This window comes from Solea senegalensis, linkage group LG20 (assembly GCF_019176455.1).
Source record: "Solea senegalensis isolate Sse05_10M linkage group LG20, IFAPA_SoseM_1, whole genome shotgun sequence".
Classification (NCBI taxonomy): domain Eukaryota; kingdom Metazoa; phylum Chordata; class Actinopteri; order Pleuronectiformes; family Soleidae; genus Solea; species Solea senegalensis.
In genome coordinates this window covers 14,067,022-14,074,315 of record NC_058039.1, presented here as the reverse complement: position 1 = coordinate 14,074,315, position 7,294 = coordinate 14,067,022, and positions in this window count along the sequence as shown.

The following is a 7,294-nucleotide window of genomic DNA, read 5'->3' as shown; positions in this document are numbered from 1 at the left end:
TGTTTGTCCACTTTGATCAATGGAAGAATTGATGCACTTGTCCTTTCTTTATTCTTTATTCAACACAGTCAGAACTTTCCCTATACTATCTCTTTTTTGTTGTTCTAATAAAGTTTCTTGTACAGAAGACAAAATAAAATTCACCAGACACACAAACCCAAGAGCCAATTTAAAGCTGCAGTGTGCAACTTTTAGTGTTGTTGTTTTATAAATTGTTGTTGATGTTATAATTCTGCCTCTGTTTAAGGTTTGTGTAACATTATTTGCCTGCACTGCAAAAACAGCCCTACTTGGAATAAATAAATATTCCTAAATTTGATTTTATGTTTCTTGTATTAAGGAAAACAATCTGCAAATGGGGTGAGCTTAAGCTTTTAAAGTTGTTCGTGATTAGGTTGACTTTAAGAATACACACCTTAACTGTAGAAATAAGGTCATTTTGCTTAAAACTAGCTTGTAAATCTACAGCCACTTAAATACTTTAATGTGCCCGAAAACTCAAAAGAAAAAAAAAGCCCAAAAACATTTGACTTAAAAATATATATATTTTTTACTAAGCTAAGCTAACAAATACATGCACAAATATCAGGTTTAATTAAGTCATAAAGTACATGTAGTGTCAGACAGATCTGTATAGTAACTGTTCTCTGCTTAATCCAGACATTAACAGCACTGTTTACTGTTTATGCCACACAAGTCAACTAGGCTTTTTTTTTTTACTGTTTTGAAAATCTATTTTTGCAGTACATCCGCTTATTCATTTTCATAACATTCCACACTTATACTTTAGCCATGACTCATTTAATGGGGGAACATCTTGAATTCAGATGTAAAAAAATTATTGATGTAATTGAACATTCATTTAAGGAAAACAAATAAGGAAGCAGTGAAGATTTATGGTCCTGTTCTTTGATACTATCCCATAATTTCAGTCACAGTTCCAGAGAACATGATTGCTCTCTCTCGTGTCTGATGATTAGAGGAACTGGACTGAGTTCAAGTAGGTGATTATGTCAGAGATGGAGCGTTTGTGGAGAGCTGTACCGTTTACCATTTAAAGCAAAAAAAGGTTGAAGGTTTCACTCCAACTGCAAGAATGTACCTCCATTAGCTGCATTTTGTCTTTATGATTGTTGAAAAATGCCATCTTGGAAATGGATCAACTGTGCATGACCCTCATTCGACCTTTAAATCAGTCACATTCTTCTCCTTAAGTGCAAAAAATAAATGTACACTCCCTAAACACTGGTGTTAAACATTATATTTATATTTTTTTTTCCAGTTTTCAGTGGATGGACTTTTTTGATGCAATTTAAATGCCATTTTTTTTCAAACTCAATTGCACAATATATTAAAAACAGGAACATGTGCAGTATTTTCCACATACAGTTCCATATGATAGTAAGATTTGCTTTGAAGAGATGTGACTGATTTCCACACAATTGAATTATTTTGCTTTATTATTGTTTGTGCAGTGTCACTTACTCCCTCGCAGCACCTCGCAGATTCCAAAAATGTCATATGCATATAAATCATATGCATTAACACAGACAATTATCAAAAAATAAATCAAAGAAAATGTCAAAAATGTACTTGTTTTTATTCTTTTTTTGTCTTCTGTTTTTCAACATTTATAGCGGTTTTCTTTCTTCCTTTATTATGTTGTATTTTTTTAGGGCCTCCTACAAAAACAAGCTCATACAGAACACCTCAATGTTGTCCCTAATAAAATATTAGACAAAATTATTAATGTTTTCAAAGACAATAAATCCATAAAATCAAATCTCAAAACAACACAAAAGTGAGTGAGGTCAGTGCTGAAAAGGCTGATATAGAACATGGATTTTGAAATAACATGAATAAAAATGTAAATATTGGTGTCATTACTCAATCTTTTCACAGTAAATGTATGGTGGATTGTTTTCCATCTGATTCTCCAGGTCAAACTCTGACTTGTCATGTTTGCCATGAGTGTGCATACATTGAGTTCCTGAGCCAATGACAAATATAAGGCATTTTAGGTATATATATTCACTTATAGATGTAACATGTTCAGGAAAATACAATCCTAGCAGTAAAAATGGACTGGGTCGGGACCGGTCCCCAAACAAATTTGCAGGACTTTCCCAACTTTTAATGTGAGAGATTTAAGATTTATGTGTATATGGGTTTTTAAAAAAAACAAAAAAAAAAAACAAACAACAAATAACACATCTTGGGAAATTATTCTAATTTCTTTTTTGGTTGTCAGACTGTAGTCGGACTTGCACCAAAGGTTTCCTCCCAGGTCTTTGACCAGGAAGTAGACTACATACAAACTGCAGTACTGTTGCTGTAAATCATACGACGAGGGCATCTTTCAACAACAACACAGCAACCACCATCTTATAGAGTGATACTCCGCCACCAACGGAGGCGGAGTAGTCACGACATGTCCAACTGTCCTGTCTTAGTCAGACTACCACCTTAGCTCAATTAAACTGTGCATATAAAGTTAAACTTAAAACTTTCCTTTTTGATAAAGCTTATAGTTAGAGCTGGTTCAGGGAAACCTAAACCATCTCTTAGTTATGCTGCTATAGAACTAAACTGCTGGGGGATTTTCCTGTGGTACACGCACATTCACTCTCTCACACTCAGCATTTGATTATGACTTTTTATACGTCATTAACATTGTCTCTTTCTCTCCCTAGTTTGTGTCTTTCCTTCCTTCCCTCTCTCTCTCTGTATTCTCATCATGCAGGTTGCAGGATCAAGATCCAGTTTCCGAGGCTACGCTCATCATCACCATTATCATTATTTTGTAATTAAAAAGTCGATATCAGTAACTGTATAAACTTGTAACCTGATACAGTTGTTGTGTATCTGCTGCTGGTCTCCCTCTCTCTCTTCTGTCTCTCCCTCATCTCCCTCTTGTCCTTTCTCTCCCCCCATTTTCTGTCCCCCACCTCTCCACTGTCCCCCATTTTTCCTTTCACCCCAACCGGTCGAGGCAGATGACCGCACATCTCTGAGCCTGGTTCTGTCAGAGATTTCTTCCTGTTAAGAGGGAGTTTTTTCTCTCCACTGATGCCTAGTGCTTGCTCATTGTGTGAACTGTTGGGGTTCTCTGCTCTCCTTGATGTTATCTATGTACAGTGCCTTGAGATAATGTATGTTATGATTTGGCGCTATACAAATAAAATTGAATTGAATTGAATTGAATTGAATTGAATTGAATTGAATATAGACATACTGAGGGTGAACCTCTTGAAACAAATATTGCTCACCCATGGTCTAATTTAATTGCAGAATCAACCAACTGAACAATATAACAGATCACCCATACAGTATGTGTGTATTTCTTGTTTATTGTGTGTGTTTAAGATTATTTTTGACATTTGTTTTTGTTTTTATTTATTTTGGTTTTTTTTATTAACCCATGTTTTTGTCTTTTGACTTGTTTTAGTTTTTGTTGGTTGTTTTTGTTTCTTTTATTGTTGTTTTAAAGTGATTTTGTTTGAAAAAAAACTTGACCCCTTTGTCTCCCTCATAAGAAGTCCCCTCCCTGACCAGGACACTGTGTTGAGCCTTCATTGCCTCCATGCATGTGTGTTTAGGTGACAGAGTCCAGTAAATGAACCCTGGTTTGGACGTGTTGTTCCTTTACCATGAGTCGTTAATCACCATTTAAACAGTCATATCAGTCCATATTCAAACCATTCTCCTTGTCTTTCGGTATTTCAGTACCTCACTCATTTTTCAGAGAACCAGGGTTAATTCCTTAACCTAACGCTTTCTTTTACCATCCATTTCACCCCATTTATGTTTCAGAGAACTGAAGTTAATTCCTTAACCTAAAGTTATTTTTAACATTCATTTCACCTCGTTCATGTTTCAGAGAACCAGGGTTAATTCCTTGACCTAAGGTTCTCTGCTGTCTTGCTGAATGTAAGCGACATTTGTTTATATTAAAAAACGTACGTTTTGATGCATTTGCCCTCATTAATTACCGTTTGTGCTCTTTTTAGTCTGCTGCACCTTTTACAGCGCGTCCAGACACACATTCTCCTTTGTTTGCACTCCTAATAGCACAGATGAATGAATAAATGAATAAAACAAACAACACTTTTAAAGATGACCTTGTAAATTCCAGGAACATGACAAAACAACAGATATCTAAATATTTTTTTACTCCTTGTCTCAGTGATATGAGGCTCACACCCACAGCTCAATACAATCAATACATTTGTCCACACGACAGAATAAACTTAAAATAGCTCATGACTTACAATCACTGCTTTCTGTGATATGTGATGGGGAAGTTTGCAGAAAGTTAGTGAGTGAGTCACATCAGAGAGTCAAAACAACACCCACTGACTAGACAAATTATGTTTTGCAAACTCATCCAGCAACTGATCTTTTTGCATCATGCTCACATAAAATATGTTAAAAATGATCACAGAAGATGAGAATTAGACTTTTTCTTAGTATAAATATTATACTTAATATTATATTAAATATCATTTTTTATTATATACTGTACCTGTTACATAGTCATACTGGCCAAAGTCTTACTGACATCAGTGAAAACTTGTCAGTCTGATAATTACTGTATTTATCAAACTTCTTATGAACCATATAGTTTTTTTATTACTTCCCATTGATAAGGACAGAGTTTCCCATCAGAGGCACTAGATTAGATAAGACTTTATTCTTCCCACAAAGTGGAAAATCACTGTAGAAAAAGATATTTTTGAGCCGAATTTTACTAAAATAAATTTTTTTTAAAAAGTATTAGAATACACACATTATGTGAAACATTTTTAAAGAAAAAAATAATCACACACTACAAGTAAGTGTGTGTATTTTTCCCTTTGCTGAAAGTAGCCGTAATCAACAGGGTGTGTTTTTGGTGTCGAGTTGCTGAGAATCGAATGTTAACTATAACTTACCTGCACGGGCATTACTTGGAAGAAGGGCATGTTGAGGTTTACAGTTCAGGTAAGCAGCACCTATCTGCTATTAGTCAACTTGTATAACAGTTGCCACCCTGAAGTTGGTGTTTCACAGACTTAAACCACAAATTAAATATCACAAATATCAGATAAATCAGATAAGATAATTTGCATTTTTTAGAGATTGTTTAATCCAGTGGTTCTCAAACTTTTTATACCAAGTACCACCTGAGAAAATACTGAGCTCTTGAAGTAACACCATTATTACCAACATTAAAATACAGTGGTGTAAATTGGTTGAGCAAAGTCAGCTCTGGACTTTTCACAGAAGGCAGATGTATTCTCTCATCATCACTCTCCACTTCCTCACATATACTTCACACACTGCTATAGTAAAATTAGATTAAGAATGGCAAGGTGAATCTATTTATTATTATTTAATATTATTTTTTGCCTAGTTATTAAATGTTCTACGCACAGTTTGAGAACCATGGGGTTTCATAGATTTAACTCTGAAGCGGTAGTTGTTGTGATCAGTTATATGGTTGTTGTAAAATGCTGGCACAGAAGCGCTGATCGCGTGAGCTGTGACAGTTATTAAAGTTATTGGGGAAAGCCCAGATAACATTAAACCCCACCCCCTTCAGGGAGGAGGGGTTTAAGTGTTCTTCCCTGTCCAAGACAAAGGGCCTTGGTCAGGGAGATGACCTTTTAACCTGGGGGGAGTTCCAACAGTCTGACTTTTATGAGGCAGAAAACATCAGATGGGCTGCATAGAGATTTAAATGAATGGGTAGAAAATCACGATTTCATTTCACACTGTACACTAGTTCAAACAGAAGCAGTATTTAGTGTATATTTATGTAATTATTTATGGTATATTGTATTTCTTTATGAATAAATTAAGGTCTGTTATCTCAGTTGCATAATTAGGGACTGAGCACTCACACAGTGGTGCGAGGACCTATTGTAATTGTAGGAATTAGTAATATTTTTCTTATACCTCAACAATCTCTAATTTGACCCCCTAAACGAGCGTGAAAACGGACAAAAATTGCCACGCATATCAGAACTGGAGAAAAATTTTATTAATTAATGGAAATGTGAAAAACCAATGCAAAATGGCTCAGTAGCGCCCCCACAGATCACATGCCTATGGAGCAGGCCAAGGGAGGTTGTCGCTCTCTGGGAGAAGCTGACTGAGAGGGACAAGGCACCGGTGACTTTCCCCCGCCACCACCAGGACAGGCTGGTCCAAGGCCGTTTGAAGACCAGCAACCGGCACCCTCACACACCAGGAGTGCAGAGTGTGAAGTGGTAAGCAGTAACTGCATTAACCGTTCTCTGTTCTTTTTTACAGCCTGCTATAGTCAGTAACTAACACGTTCTCCTCTCTCTTTCCCCTGCAGTGTCGCCCTGGGTCAGGGCGACACTAAAGCCAGCAGGCTTGTTGAAGACATCATGCTTCATTTATATCCTTTCTTTTGTCTTTTACTGTATGTAACAGTGTTTTACAGCTCTGCCATGCTCAGTGGAAATGATCCCATCAGCAGAACAATATGGATGAGTGATCTGATTTTTCTTTATTGCCATTAGACGAACGAAATGTTGTATGGCTTCCTCTCTAACACATGTCAAAACAATGTTGCTGGCTTTCTTCTTCAGTCTGCAGGCATAAATGGTGTCAGTATTATTGTATTAACATGTAATAACAAGAAATGAAGGTCTCTCAGTATCATCATTAAATTTTTCTTGTTTTCTCATAATTTTTGCAGCACTCTGATTCACTTTAACTGCTAAATGTAATGCCCTTGAAGTATGCACACACACATTGTAGTATGATTTTGTGGTCTGTATGTCACACTTATTGAATGTAATTTGTCTCTTTGTCTTATGTGCTGTAGATATTTATGAAACATACTCATTTTAACTTTTTTTTTTAAATTATTTACTAATGTACATTTTTATTGGCATCTCCACGCCTTTGCCCAGGGACTACAGTTGAAAGCTAGCTTTGCAGCTAAAACTGGCACTTTTACAGAAATGTTGGATGGAAGGTCCAATCTTAACCAAACTTGTGGCGATCGATGATGGGACCTTGCTGAAGATGCCTATGGAAAAACTGTCAACCTTGTAAACATCGCCTCCTGGTGGTGGCAGAAAATAAACTAAAAAAAAGCTACTTTATGATTTCGGGAATAACTTACACAGAGATTATCGTATCCAACTCAAAATGGGCAAAAAACACTCCCAACACAAGGTAGATGATGCGCGCTCAACATGATGGCATATCGTTATATGATGTTGCCATGGTAATGATGCAAAGTCGGATTATTGCGACAAAAAAACAAACTACT